The sequence below is a fragment of the Mobula birostris genome, chromosome 27, assembly GCF_030028105.1.
Source record: "Mobula birostris isolate sMobBir1 chromosome 27, sMobBir1.hap1, whole genome shotgun sequence".
Taxonomy (NCBI): Eukaryota; Metazoa; Chordata; class Chondrichthyes; order Myliobatiformes; family Myliobatidae; genus Mobula; species Mobula birostris.
Window position 1 is genome coordinate 39,556,434 of NC_092396.1, and position 14,842 is coordinate 39,571,275.

Sequence of the window (14,842 nt, forward strand, 5' to 3'; positions counted from 1 at the left end):
GTTTGATATGACCTCTACCTTACCCACCTGTGGCCGCACTTCCTCCTTAGCCAGCTGGCAGCCTTGGTAGATTGTCCCTTACTTTGCCCAGTCACATTTTTTGCAGATATAGTGTTAAGCTTGCCTCGTGAATGTGTCTCAGAACCTAGTGGAGTTGCTGGGAATGGTCACTCCAGGTTTCGCTGTACATGACCACATTATCTAAACAGGCCCGCACAGCAGGTTTCACAGCCCTGCAGTACCTGGTCCATCAGTCACTGAAGTGTTACAGCTGCTCCATGTAACCCAGAAGGCATGACTGTGAACTGGTACAGGCCTGTCAGTGTTCTAAATGCTGTGTACTCCCTGGTCTTCTCTTCCAGGGGAACTTGCCAGTGTCCATTGCAGAGATCTAATGTTGTATTTTACCTGCCTTTTCCAGTTCTATCCAAGAAGTTGTCAATGTAAGGCATAGGGTAGGCATCAAACTGGGAGGCTGCTTTGAGCTTCCTAAGATCCAGGCTGACTCGCAGGGAACTATCCTTTTGGGAATGATATCTATTGGGCTGTTACACTCACTTTCCAAAGGTGTGATTACCCCCATTTCCTTCATAGTAATCTCCCTCTTTAATGGTTCTAATGGTCTTTCAGGCACCTGGTATGGTCTCTGACGGATTAGAGTGGGGTCTTTCAAGTGGATAATGTGCTGTAATACCTGAGTTTTTCCAGGCCTTCGCTGGAATAGGGCTGGATACACCTGGGACACCCTTTCCTGCGCAGCAATTCAGGTGCGCTAGATTCAAGGGTACCTGGCATTGCCACATCTCCATGTCATACCCGACTTCTTCATCTTCCTCCACCTTCAAAACCATCTGTGCCATCTCTGTAGGGTCGACTCTCCCTCTTTCTATTCTTTGATGAGGATTACATGGTAGGGTTCCTTGTCTGGATGATGGATTTCATAAGTGACAGGGCCCATCTTGCTGATGATGGTGGAGGGGCCCTGCCACTTTAGTCAGCAGTTTTTTGGAGTTGGACAGTAGGAGCAGCAGGTTGGTACTCCCTATGGCAAGTGTGCTGGTTATACCACCTCTTTTGGTTCTGTTGGGCTTTCTGGAGGTTTTCTTTGGCTTCCTCCCTGAGCTGCACCAGGCAAACTCGCATCTAGAGTACATACTACACAGTCCCTTTCTCTGAGGATGTTGAAGTTGGTGCCTCCCAGCTCTTCTTCATCAGGTCTAGTGGGCCCTCAACGTGCCACCCGTACAACAGTTCAAAAAGATGCTCATGGCACCTCCTGGAAGGCAAATATTAAGAGCAGCCACTTTCCACATTCCTTGCCAGTATCTGCTACAACCTTCCTCAGCGTGTTCTTGATGGCTTGGTTAAAGTGTTCAATGTCCATCAGTCTGTGGATGATAAGGGCTAGTCTTTATAGCAGTGATGCCCAGTTACTGATTTAGCTGCTTCATCAGCTGGGAGGTGAAGTTGGTTTCCTGGTCTGTGATTATCTCCTCTGGGCTGTCTGGTCTGGAGAACAGCTGAACCAGTGTGCTGAGCACCTTGGGTGTTGTGATGGCTTGCAGTGGGAATGCTTCCGAATACTTTATGGTGTACTCGCAGGTGACCAAGATGTACTGGTACCCCACACTGCTGTTTTTCAAAGGCAGTACTATGTCCATCGTGATGCACTGGAATGCGGTGCTAACCGCCAGCAATAGATGTAAAAGGACTCCATCTGACCTGCGGACAGCACTGGTTTTCTGACAGATCGGACATGTGGAACAGTATGATTGAATATCAGTGTATGGACATTGTGTGCCAAAAGAAGCAGGCCCATGGAATGTGTAATATTAATGGTCTGCATTATGTTGGGACAACTAAATACTTATCAGTTCCATCATTCCCCCTTTCACATACAGAATACCATTCCCTACAATATATTCTTTCCCACATTGAGACGACTTGGCCTCTCCCCCATTTGCCTTGTCAAATAATGGTTTCAGAGATGCATCGGCAGCTTGCAATGCAGCAATATTATCAGACATTTTCCATTCACTGACATCTAACCCTGATACCTCAATATCATGAACAGGAGAACCAAATTGCTTCTCTATGGGTCACTGCTGATGTCATTTTCTAGGCCCCTTAGTTCTGCCCTTGCGCAGACAATCAGATAAGTCTGGCAGTAGATGCAAACCAGATTTCTCTTGGGCCAGGGTGACCACTAGATATAACACACTAATAGTAGGACACAGCAGCAAACAGTGAAAGATCATTCAGTATATGCAGATCCCTCCCCAGAATCATGTCCCCAGGCAAGCAGCCAGTTACCCCAACATTTAGTAGGTACATTTGATCTTATACAACCACAGTAACCTCCACCATAGGATGCAATTTACAGCCTTCATGAATACATTGCAGTCACTGTAATTTAAATTTTTAATATTTACTATCAATTTGTAATCCAGGGAGCAGGAAGTGCAGAATCAAATATCGCTATGATGATTGTGTGTTCTAGTATGAATTGTTTGGTGACAATAAAGTATAATGTAATACTCCTGTCTTGTACAAGATTCTTAATCAAAGGCAAGGAACTTCCTGAGTTTAGTAATGCCTGTACTTGTTGTCCATTTACAGTCACTTCATAGCAAACAGAATTATCATTTAGATTATGAAGACGTGCAGTCCTCTTTTATTGTCATTTAGTAATGCATGCATTAAGAAATGATACAATATTTCCCATCTCCCACCCTGTTCTATCACCTTCCCCTGGCACGAAGCAAAACATTGTCAACTTGGGTTCCTCACGAGACACACTGACACTTTAAGGCCCCCTCGGCAGGTGTGGATGTACTGCAGTGCCATTTTCACTTCTGTCAGTCTGTTGTCTGGTTTATGTTTTCTGACTCAGGTCCAGTTATCATACATGAATTAGCTGCTCCAAGATGATTACCTCTGCAGTTTACTCCTTGATGTGCTATCCTGGTCATATCCGGTCCCTTAAGGTGGTGGCAAGTCTCAGTGGGTGTTTCTCCTGGTGGAGTTTTGATTGCTCTGAAGCATTCCCTTTAGGACAGGTTAAGCTATCAGATTTCTCCAGTAGTGTCTTCTTCAAGGTGTTATAGTCATTGGACTTGTCCTTGCCCATCACACTGTGAGCCTCCCGTGCCTTGCCTGTGAGCAGAGGCACAAGTCCACAGACCCGCTCCTCCTGTGGCCATTTCCTAGTTCTTGCCATGCGCTCAAACTGTACTGAGTAGATTTCAGCGTCTTCCCCCTGCTGGTAAAAAGGCACCTTTGGTTCTTTTCTCTGATGAGGTGGTTGTAGGTTGCTTTGAAACTGGGGCTGGAGGATGGTCAAAATCCTACCCCTAACTGGAAATGTGAGGTGGTGCTGCTGGAGTGAAGGGTTGTCCTTGGGGCACTGGAGTGGGGGACCGTTACTGCTCACGGGATCTCGGATTCTCCTCATCCGAGATACTGGAGGACCTTGCTTCACAATGCTCCAGCTGACTGGCTTGAATCGAGTTCCACAGACCTCAAAGCTCCCCTCTCAAGGCCTCATCCCACTTCCCGTGGACAGAAGGGAAGTCTTTGAATAGTATAACTAGGTCCAGGTCAGTAGCTGGAACTTTTGAGGAAGGGTCATTTCTTCTGGCACTGCTCTTGGGTCATGCACCCTGTGCCTTGAGCCCATTCTGCTCCTATTCAGAAGATCTGCTACCTCTGATGATTCGTCCTCTTCCTCTGTTGCCCCATGTTACTGCCCTGAGGCTGAAAGCCAGTCCATTTGTGCAAAAAAGGATGCATTTTCTTGCAGCTGGTCATCCCACCACTGCCAACAAATGTGATGCAGAGTCATCGTATGGGCTCTACATTACTTGAAAAAAAACTGGCTCCTCCGCAGTAGCAGGTGCACGTCTTTTATTAAGTGCTCCCAATTTTTCACACAGAGTCCCAAAATGTGGAAATATATGTTCAGTGAGGAACAACATGATATACATTTACACAGATGTAATATTAACACAGATTTGTCTCTTCCCTCAACCTAGTCCCCAAGCACCTACCACAATTAGGGTCTATCTCCAACCACAGCTGGGGGGCTACACTGAGGCCCATTTTATATCTTTAGTCCCAAACCACAAAGGAATGAACAAACCAAAGGAGTGCTCAACAAACACAAATGTAAAACAGCAAAAACATTATGTATTAATAAATTTAACATTTATTCCCAGTATGTGTTTTGTGTGTTGCTTCAAGGTTGTAAAGTTATTGAAGTGTTGCCCAAGGCCAGTGATAGAGCCTTTTGTTACAGTCTATGAAAGCTTAATGGCGCATTGGGTTCTGGACAGAAAGTTTTACCATCGCTATAAAACCAGATGAATGAAAAATTTTGCTTCCTTCAAGTAATATGGTGATTCGTCAAGAAATGACAGCTGATTTCCGGGATCATCCATGCCATTATTGATGATCGACTAGACTCTAGGGGTCTTTTGGCTCATATACCGTGTCTTATGATAAAAGCACAAGGTCATTAAGCAGTCAGCAACCCTTCTTCCTGTGTAATGTAGCCTCATCTTCCAATATTTTATTTAAATTCAATCATAACAGAGTTTCAGTTTGAAATTGGAAATTATTTTGTGTGGTACACAGCAGCATCTCATCTAATTTAAGGGAATTACTGCTGTCTCCTAGGATTAAAGAAAAAGCCTTTGTGAATTTAAAATGCCCACACACTTCATCGACGAAAGTCTTGCCATAGCTCAGAAAATAGATAATAAAATCTCAGACATAAAGCCACTTCATGACCAAAGCTGTCAATCTGTTGTGTAAATAAACTGTATTAGAATGTCTCAAGTCTAAAACTGAGATGTAAGTTAATCTTGTTCAAGTGTCTGCCTGAAATACACTCATTCGCAATAATGAATTGGAGACTCTAATCAACTTTAAGTCAATTATTGTCTCCATTAACTCTCCTCAGTGACTTATTTTTCAGACTTCATAAACCACTGTTCTGCAATGTAATTTTAGGACCCTTACTGCTTTCAGAGGATGAGAAAGAAACACAGGAGAGTGTCAAAATATCATACTTGTTTCTCTTTGTACTTTGAGCACACCTTAATTATTTCAACACTTTAATTCTTTGATATTGATAATTCTAAGGTCACAATTTCTGATTACTGCTGGAGAGACTTGAGAACCAGGGACATTTAACAGTATTCCATTATCGATTTGGTGCCAGTTGTACAAAACTGTTCAATGTAACAAGCTGCTGGAGGAATTCATCAGGGGAGGCTGTATTTTTGGAGAGAAATGTGAACAGTTGATGACTTGTGTCAAGCTCCTTCACCTGGACTGAAAGAGTAGAGGGGAGAAAGTGAGTATAAAGGGATAAGGGGAAAGGATAGGGCAAAACTGGCAGAGGAGAGGTGGATCCAGTTGAGGAGGGATTGATTGGCAGATAGTCAGGTGGAGGAGGGAGGGGTGGAGATAGTGATAAAGATTTAAATGATTCTATACATATAATACGTGTAAATGCTGGGTTCTTCATACACTGTTTCGGCCTGTATGAGTTAACAAATGGTCTTTGTATGAGGTTTAACGGGTAAGACTTATTCAGTTACACTAGGTATCCTGGGCTTCAAGTGTGATAAATACCATTGCTTGGAGACCACAATACACATCTTGCATTACAGTATCTGTAGGTTACACCACTTAGGGGAAAAATGGTGAAAATTCAAGTACAACCTCCCTAGGTATACACTCACAACCATTTGGTCAGGTTTTACTCTAACCCATTCACAAGTTTGCTGATGAGACCACTGTTGTGGGCTGTATCTCAAATAGCGATGCATCAGAGTACAGGAAGGAGATAGAGAGCCTAGTGACATGGTGTCCTGACAGCAACCTTTCCTTCGATGTCAGCAAAAGAGCTAGTCATTCACTGTAGAGATGGACTAGTACACACGCCTCCCTTTCAGTCAATGGTACTGGGGTTGAGAGGATTGAAGGGTTCAGGTTCCAGGAAATGAACATCACCAGTAGTTGGTCCTGGTTCAGGTCAGACCAAGACCAATAACGTTCACTAACACCTCCATTTCCTCAGAAGCTGAAGAAAGTTGGCATGCTTCCTTTGGCCCTCACGAATTTTTATCGATCCACCAATAGAAGAATCCTGTCTGGGTGCATAGTAGCTTGTTATGGCAGCTGCTTTTGCTCCTGACCACCAGAAACTGCAGAGAGTTGTGGATGCAGCTCAGAACATCACAAAATACAGCTGCCACTCATCGAACGCTGTCTACAATTCATGATGCCTTGGTAAAGTGGTCAATCTAATCAAAGACCCCCGTCTCCCTCGATATTGTCTCTCTTCCCTCCCCAATCAATTAGAAGATATAAAAAAACTTTGTAATCATGTACCGTCAAGCTCAAGGACAGCTTCTACCCACTGTTGTAAGACTACGGAATGGCCTTGCTATTTACAGTCTGCTGCATTGCATATTTTCCATAACTGTAACACTTCATTCTGCTCTCCATTACAGTTTTCTTGTCTATGACCTCAATGGCCTGCTATAATGCGATTATCTGTACGGATGACTTACAAAACAAAGTTTTTCACAGTACCTCAGTACTGAAAAAAAAACAACTTACTAATTTCATTTGCCAGTGCAATTGCAGGAGATAGATTTTGCACCTCAAATTTCAGTAAAGCACTGCTGTCAACTCTAGGTGATGCCACACATTTAATAATTGCAGAAGGACAATAATCAGAACAAGAATCACGACATTCTGAATATTAACCGCAAAAGGTTGCACCCTGGATTTGGAGTTTCCTGTCTATTGGGCACAGCTGAGGTGGAATGTTCTCCTGTCTACATAAATACAAGTAAAACCCGGTGTAATATATTGCGAAGAGGCTCTTTATGACAATAAAACATAGGAGCAGAAGTAGGCCATTCAGTCTGCTCTGCTATTCAAACATGACTGATATATTTTACCCGCTCAACCCTGGTTTGCATTCTCTCGCTAAGCTTTGGCACCTTTAATAATCAAAAATCTATCAACATTTAAATGTACACATTGACCTGTCTTCCATAGCCATCTGTGGGAATGAATTCCACCGATTCATCACCCTCTGGCGAGAGAAATTTTCCTCATCTCTATTGAAAACTAACATCCTTTTATTCTGATTTTAATGTGATCTCCCATCATCCTTTTAAACTCCAGTGAGCACAGAACCAGAGCCATCAAATGCTCCTCATATGTTAACCCATTCATTCCTAGGATCAGTCTCATAAACCTCTTCCGGACTTTATCCAGGGCCAGCACACCTTTCCTTTGGTATGGGACCCAAAGCTGCGCACAATACTCCAAATGTCTGACCAACATCTTCTAAACCTCGGCATTTCATTCATACTTTCATATTCTAGCCCTCTTAGAATAAATGACAATATTGCATTTGACTTCCTTACTATTGACTCAACCTACTGTTTAACCTTTCGGAAACCCTGCCCGAGATCTCTTGAGACCATTTGCACCTCTTATTTCTGGATTCTTCCCCCATTTAGAAAATTGACTCCATCTTTATTCCTTCTACCAAAGTGCATGGCCATCACTTTCTTACACTGTGTTCCATTTGCCTCTTCCCTAAACCTGTCCAAGTTATGCTGCAGACTCCCTGCTTCCTTAACACTACCTCCCCCTCCACTTACCTTTGTATCATCCACAAATTTGGCCACAAAGCCATCAATTCTATCATCCAGATTATTAACAATGTTGGACCCAGCACTAGCACCTGTGGACCACCACTACCCACTGGCAGCCAAACAGAAAAGGCCCCCTTTATTTCCATTCTTTGCATTCTGCCAGTCAGTCAATCTTCTCCCCGTGCTAGTATCTTTCCTATAAACCATGGGCTCCTATCTTGTTTAGCAGCCTCATGTGAGGCACCTTGTCAAAGACCTTCTGAAAATCCAAGAAAACAACACCCACTGACTCTTCCTTGCCTATCCTGCTTATTCCTTTAAAGTATTCCGACAGATCTGTCAGCCAAGATCTCCACTCAAGGAAACCATACTGACATTTTATCCTGACGAAGGGTTTCGGCCTGAAACGTCGGCTGCACCTCTTCCTATAGATGCTGCCTGGCCTGCTGTGTTCACCAGCAACTTTTATGTGTGTTGCTTGAACTTCCAGCATCTGCAGAATTCCTGTTGTCTGACATTTTATGATATGCCTCCAAGTAATGTGAAACCACTTCCTTAATAATGGACTCTAAAATCTTACCAACCACTGAAGTCAGGCTAACCTGCTGGTAATGCCCTGCCTTTTGCTCCTTAAAGAGAGGAGTGACATTTGTAGTTTTCCAATCCTCTGGAACCATTCCTGACTCTAGTAGTTCTTGAAAGATTGCTCCTAAGGCTTCCACAATTTCTTCAGCTACCTCTTTCAGAGACCTGGGATATTGTTCATTTGTCCTATGTGATTATCCACCTTCAGATCTTTCAGCTTCGCAAGCACCTTCTCCTTAGTAATGGAGACTACATTCACTTCTGCCCCCAGGCTCTATTAAATTGACTGTATGTTGCTGCTGTCTTCCACAGTGAAGACTGATGCAAAATACTTATTCACTTCATTCATTACTACTGTTCCAGCATCATTTGTCAGTGATCTAATGTCCACTCTTGCCTTGCTTTTATTTTTTATGTTTCTGAAAGACTTCAGGTATCCCCTTTTATATTATTTGCTCACTTACCTTCATATTGAGTCTTTTCTTCCCTTTTTGCTCTTTTAGTTGCCTTCTGTTGGTTTTTAAGGCTTCTCAATCCTTTAGCTCAGGGGTCCCCAACCTTTTTTGCACCACGGACCAGTTTAATATTGACAATATTCTTGCGGATCGGCCAACCGGGGGGTGGGGTGGGGTGTTCAAGTAGGGTTAAACTCACCTCAACATGTCTTTTACAGTTAGAGTTGCCAACTTTCTCACTCCCAAATAAGGGACAAAAGTAACAGTCAAATCCTTACGAAGGGTCCCGGCCCGAAACGTCGACTGTACCTCTTCCTATAGATGCTGCCTGGCCTGCTGCGTTTCACCAGCATTTTTTGTGTGTGTTGACGGGACACATGTTTACCCCAAGAAAGACTACCATAACCATGAAGCCTTGTGCAGGCACCTGTGTGCGCATGCATGTATGTGCCGTTTTTTTCCCACAAATCGGTTTTGGCTTAATCTTCCCGACTACACTGTACATAACATTATTTCTACTTTATATAAAGTAAAGTAAAGGCATCCGTTAGTCTTGTGAGACCATGGATGGAAAGTCTTCACTCTCCAGGGCGCAGGCCTGGGCAAGGTTGTATAGAAGACCAGCAGTTGCCCGTGCTGCAAGTCTCCCTTCTCCACAACACCAATGTTGTCCAAGGGAAGGGCATTAGGACCCATACAGCTTGGCACCAGTGTCGTCGCAGAGCAATGTGTGATTAAGTGCCTTGCTCAAGGACACAACACATTCCCTCGGCTGGGGCTCGAACTCACGACCTTCAGGTTGCTAGTCCAATGCCTTAACCACGTGCCCACTACTTATATAGGCTGTGTATTTATCATATTATTCCTGCTTTTACTATATGTTAGAGTTATTTTAGGTTTTATGTGTTATTTGGTATGATTTGGTAGGTTATTTTTTGGGTCTGGGAACGCTCAAAAATTTTTCCCATATAAATTAATGGTAATTGCTTCTTCGCTTTACGCCATTTCGGGACAAAAGGTTTCATAGGAATGCTCTACTTAGTGGGGGAAATACAGGACAACGACGGTCCCATAAGGGACAAACCAATTTAGCCCAATATATGGGATGTCCTGGCTAATACGGGACAGTTGGCAACCCTATGTTCAAGTTCAACAGTGTGTGACAGGGAATGAGGAAAGGTGCAGCTGACTCATATTGTTTCCTTGCGGCCTGGTAGCACATGCTTTGTGGCCTGGTGGTTGGGGACCTCTGCTTTAACTTCCCACTAATTTATGTAATATTATATGCCCTCTCTTTTGCTTTTATGTTATCATACTACCTTTAAAATGCTTTATCTTCTTTGGGCTGAAATGATCCACCATTTTTTGTCCTCCATTACTATCTCTCCAGCCTCATTTTAACCTTTCTTTTATTCTTTATATAGCTTAAAGAACCTTCAGTATTCTCTTTTATATTATTACCTATGTAAGCTTATCTTCATGTTTCCATCTTTTTTCTCCTTATTGCTCTCTTAACTACCTTTTGTTGGTTTTCAAAACTTTCCAATCATCTAGCTTCCCACTAAATTTTGCAATATTGAATGCCTTTTTTGCTTTTATGCTGTATTTGACTGCCCTTGTCAGCCACGGTTGCCTCATTCTCCCTTTAGAGTACTACTACTACTTTGAGAGTTATCTATCCATCACCTGATTTGCTCCCAGAAACTCCAACCATTGCTTCTCTGCCATCATTGCTGCTAGTGTCTCCTTTCAATCAACTTTGGCCAGCTCCTCTCTTATGCCTCTGTAGTTCCCTTTACTGCACTATAATACTGATACATCTGACATTAGCTTCTAGCTCTCACGCTGCAGGGTAAATTCTATCATATAATGATCACAAGAAGCACAGGAGTGCTTACAGGGCTGCTTTGAGTTAGTGGACTGGACTGTATTCAGGGATTCATCTTTGAATCTGGATGAGTATGCCACAGTTGTTACTGACTTCATTAAAACCTGTGTGGATGAGTGTGTGCCTATGAGAACTTGCTGTACATTCCCAAACCAAAATCTGTGGATGAACCAGGAGCTTTGTTGTCTGCTGAGGTCCAGATCTGTGGCATTTAAGTCTGGTGACCCAGGTCTGTATAAGAAAACTAGGTATAACTTGTGGAGGGCTATTTCAAGAGCAAAGAGACAATTCCAAGTGAGGTTGGCAGTGATATCGGATACACAACAACTCTGGCAGGGCTTACAAAACATTATTTCCTACAAAGCAAAACCCAATAGCATGAATGACAGTGATGCTTCACTACCAGATGAGCTCAACTCCTTTTATGCCCACTTTCAAAGAGGTTATATAACTAGAGCTGTGTAGATCCGTGATACACCTGGTGACCCTGTGATCTCTGTCTTGGAGGCCAATATCAGTCTGTCTCTCAGGAGGGTGAACCTTTGCAAGGTGGCAGGCCCTGACGGAGATCCTGGTAAGGCTCTTAAAACTTATGCCAACCAACCAGCAGGAGTATTCAAGGACATTTTCAGTCTCTGTCTGCTATGGTCGGAAGTTCCCACCTGCTTCAGAAAGGCAAGAATTATACCAGGCCTAAGAAGAGTAGTGTGAGCTGCCTTAATAACTATCATCCATAATAACTACCATCCAGTAGCACTCACATCTACGATGATGAAAGGCTGTGAGAAGTTGGTCATGGCTGGAATCAACTCCTGCCTCTGCAAGGACCTGGACCTACTGCAATTTGCCAATCGCCACAATAGGTCTATGGCAGATGCAATCTCGAAGGCTCTTTACATGGCATTAGATTACCTGGACAACACAAACACCCATGTCAGGATCCTAAACGCTCAGCGTTTAACAAAATCGTTCCCTCAGTCCTGATCAATAAGCTATGGAACCTGGGCCTCTGTACCTCCATCTACAATTGGATCCTCAACTTCTTAACCAGAAGAGCACTGTCTGTGCAGATTGGTTACAATATCTCTTCCACACTAATGATCAACACTGGCGCACATCATGGGTAGGTTCTCTAGGTTTCTCTAGCGGGCTGAACCACATTGCTCTGACAAGCTGTCTCATAAACATAAAACAATTTCCTTCTCTTGGGATTTAGTGCCAACCTCATTTCCCTTGCTTGCCAGAATATCGAAGTCTCCTCATAACCACTATAAGTAATATTGCCTTTTCTATCTCCTGTTGTAATTTGTACCCCCTGTCCTGTCTATTATTCTGAGGCCTGTATATGTATCCCATCAGGGTCTTTCTACTCTTGCAGTTTCCTAAAGAAGGAAGAAGGAGAAAGGATCAACTTTATTCGCCCTATACACTCAATGGCCACTTTATTAGGTACATCAGTACACCTGCTCATTTATGCAAATAACTAATCAGCCAATCATGTGGCAGCAACTCAGTGCATAAAAGCAAGCAGACATGATTTCGACCGGGAAATGATTGTTAGTGCCAGGCAAGGTGGTTTGAGTACCACAGAAGCTGCTGATCTCCTGCGATTCTCTAAGGTTTACAGAGAATGGTGTGAAAAACTGGAAAAGTATGCAGTGAGTGGCAGTTCTATGAGCAAAAACACCTTGTTAGTGAGAGATAAAAGAAATCTGCAGATGCTGGAAACCCAAGCAACACACACCAAATGCTGGAGGAACTCAGAACACCAGGCAGCATCTATGGAAAAGAGTAAACAGTTGACATTTCGGGCTGAGGCCCTTCATCAGGACTATATCATAGAGGATGTACCTAATGAAGTGGCCACTGAGTGTGTGTTTACTGTAGTGTGTTGGTCAGGGTGCAACATGCTTTAAAAAGCAACAACTTTCAGGAATAAAGAATTATATAAAAGAAGTTAAAAATATGAATAAATACATAAGTACCATCATGAATTTACAATGTCAACTACATTATAAAAAGTGGTTTAAAATGTTTACGGTGCTTTGCAGTTACGGGGTGGGAGTAATAGATAGAGGGAGGTGGGGAGGACTAACTAGTACGGCTGATCAGATCAATTGCTTGGGGGAAGAAACTTTTAAGATGGCATGAAGATTTTGTTTTAATGGCCCTCTAGCAGTTCCCCCTTTGATAATGAAGGAGATGTGGTTTTTCATCGCAACCATCCACGAAAGCTGAGGAGTGTCCCAAAGAATGAATGACAGTTAAATGTTAAAACCCTAAAGTCCTGTGGAAAATATGATGCCCAGGAACCTGAATATTGAAATGGTGCTAATTGTAGATTTGTCGGTGATGAGTGGGTGGAGAAGAGATACATTTGTCCTCAAGTCAATATGCACCTCCATGGTTTTGAGGCACTCAGATCCAATTTGTTGTGATTGCACCAGGACACTAGCTTACTTACTTTCTGGTGTCACTTAGGTTTGTCTCCTCTGGTGATGAGTCCAATGAAAATGGTGTCATCTGTGAACATTACCAGTTTAACTGATGGATGACTGGAGACACAGTCATTGGTACCTAGAGAAATAGGAGATGGGGGAGAACTTTAATAACTTTAACACTGTCGCAATGTTGAAGTCACCTACAACTGACTCTGAAAGTTTTAAAAGCTAAAACAAGTATTTCCAGCATTTTATATTTTTTTTATTTCATGAGAAAAAAATTATGTATCCTGATGCATTGTACAAACATACATGCTTTACTGTAGTTAATTTATGTACTGCATTTCCCTATGTTTTAGCAATCTCACTCAATTCCACTCACAAGCACAAACACCACTTCTGTGGTAATTAAATTTCCAGGATATGGCGCTGTTTTCACCCTTGGGCAAATGATGTGAGATCTTCTGCACTCGAAAACCCAGTTAGCAAAAGCAGCTGTTGACTCTTGTTTGGATGATTTGAATTGTTTTGCTCTCCACAGATGCTGCTGAATATTTCCATCTCTATTCTTGAGTAATTCTCTCATGATGTGATTTCCCTGATTACACAGAAGATCCTTTTTATTTCTCAGATCAAACCCCTACCCTTCTTAGACAAGGTACCAGCTGGTTAGAAGAGTAGGAGAGTAGAGCAGACAAATTGGGAAGTGGTTCTGCTATATTATATGAAAAACCATAGCTTTTAAGAAAATGTAATAATTTAAAAAATAAATTGATGGCTGAAGGAATGACACTTATTTGTCTTAACGATTTTCAGGGAAAAAGAGATCTTGAAGACTTCTTAGCTCTGATTTTACTCTTCTGACTTTGGTCAAATGGGAATCTGAAAAGTGTGAGGATCCATCATTTTAAATGAGCCTCTGAACCCAGTTGAAAACATAAAGAATATCCTGCATATTGTTTTGCTCATTATCTGGATATGATATGTGTGTTTTTTTAATTTGGCATGTGGATCCCCACTTTGCGGTCTCCAGTAGCAGACTGAAGTCCTGCGTTGCACAGGGAACTACACCAGTTTAAGTGTCATTCAGATCAATTTTTTTACCTTTAATTTGAGGCAGCAGATGGCAAGATTAGAGTCGATTTTCAATCTGTGTCCCTTGTGCCTTATTGTTAGGTATGAGTGCATGGATCCATCGCAGGCCGAGCTCACTAAAGTATTACAAAGGAAGAAAACCTTGTGTTGATTTTGCACTTAACCACGCATCGCTGAGACAACTCAAGATTGTCAACTTAAGATGAATTACTTCAAAATGAAGTAATGTTTATTATGTAGACGTACATAAATCAATAGTGTGTACTGTGTATAGGTTTTGAAGTAAGTTAGATAATCATTAAGAATTCATAAATCACTGAGTGCTGCAGACAACATCTGTATCTAACCCTCCAGAAAAGAAACACCGCCTTGTATATATACAGGGTGCGACACAGGGTGGTACATTACACTAAGAGTGCACCATAGGTGACGGTAGAGAATTTAAGCAATACACATCAAAGTTGCTGGTGAACGCAGCAGGCCAGGCAGCATCTCTAGGAAGAGGTACAGTCGATGTTTCAGGCCGAGACCCTTCGTTAGGACTCAGGCAGCATCTCTCGGAAGAGGCGGTAGAAAATTTAAGATGACTTCATAGCATTGTTTTAAACGTTAATGAATAATAGTACATCTTCCAAAAAAAAGTATTTCTTAAGGCCTTGGCCCAACTTACTGTATATTTTAGGATGACCA

The 14,842-nt window shown here is 42.5% G+C and overlaps 1 protein-coding gene across 1 annotated transcript in view; it reads left to right on the top strand.

The window, feature by feature from the left end:
• The window catches only part of disp3 (dispatched RND transporter family member 3), a 310,321-nt gene that overhangs the window by 31,232 nt on the left and 264,247 nt on the right, over positions 1–14,842 (top strand). The gene's annotated exons all lie outside the window — the stretch shown is intronic.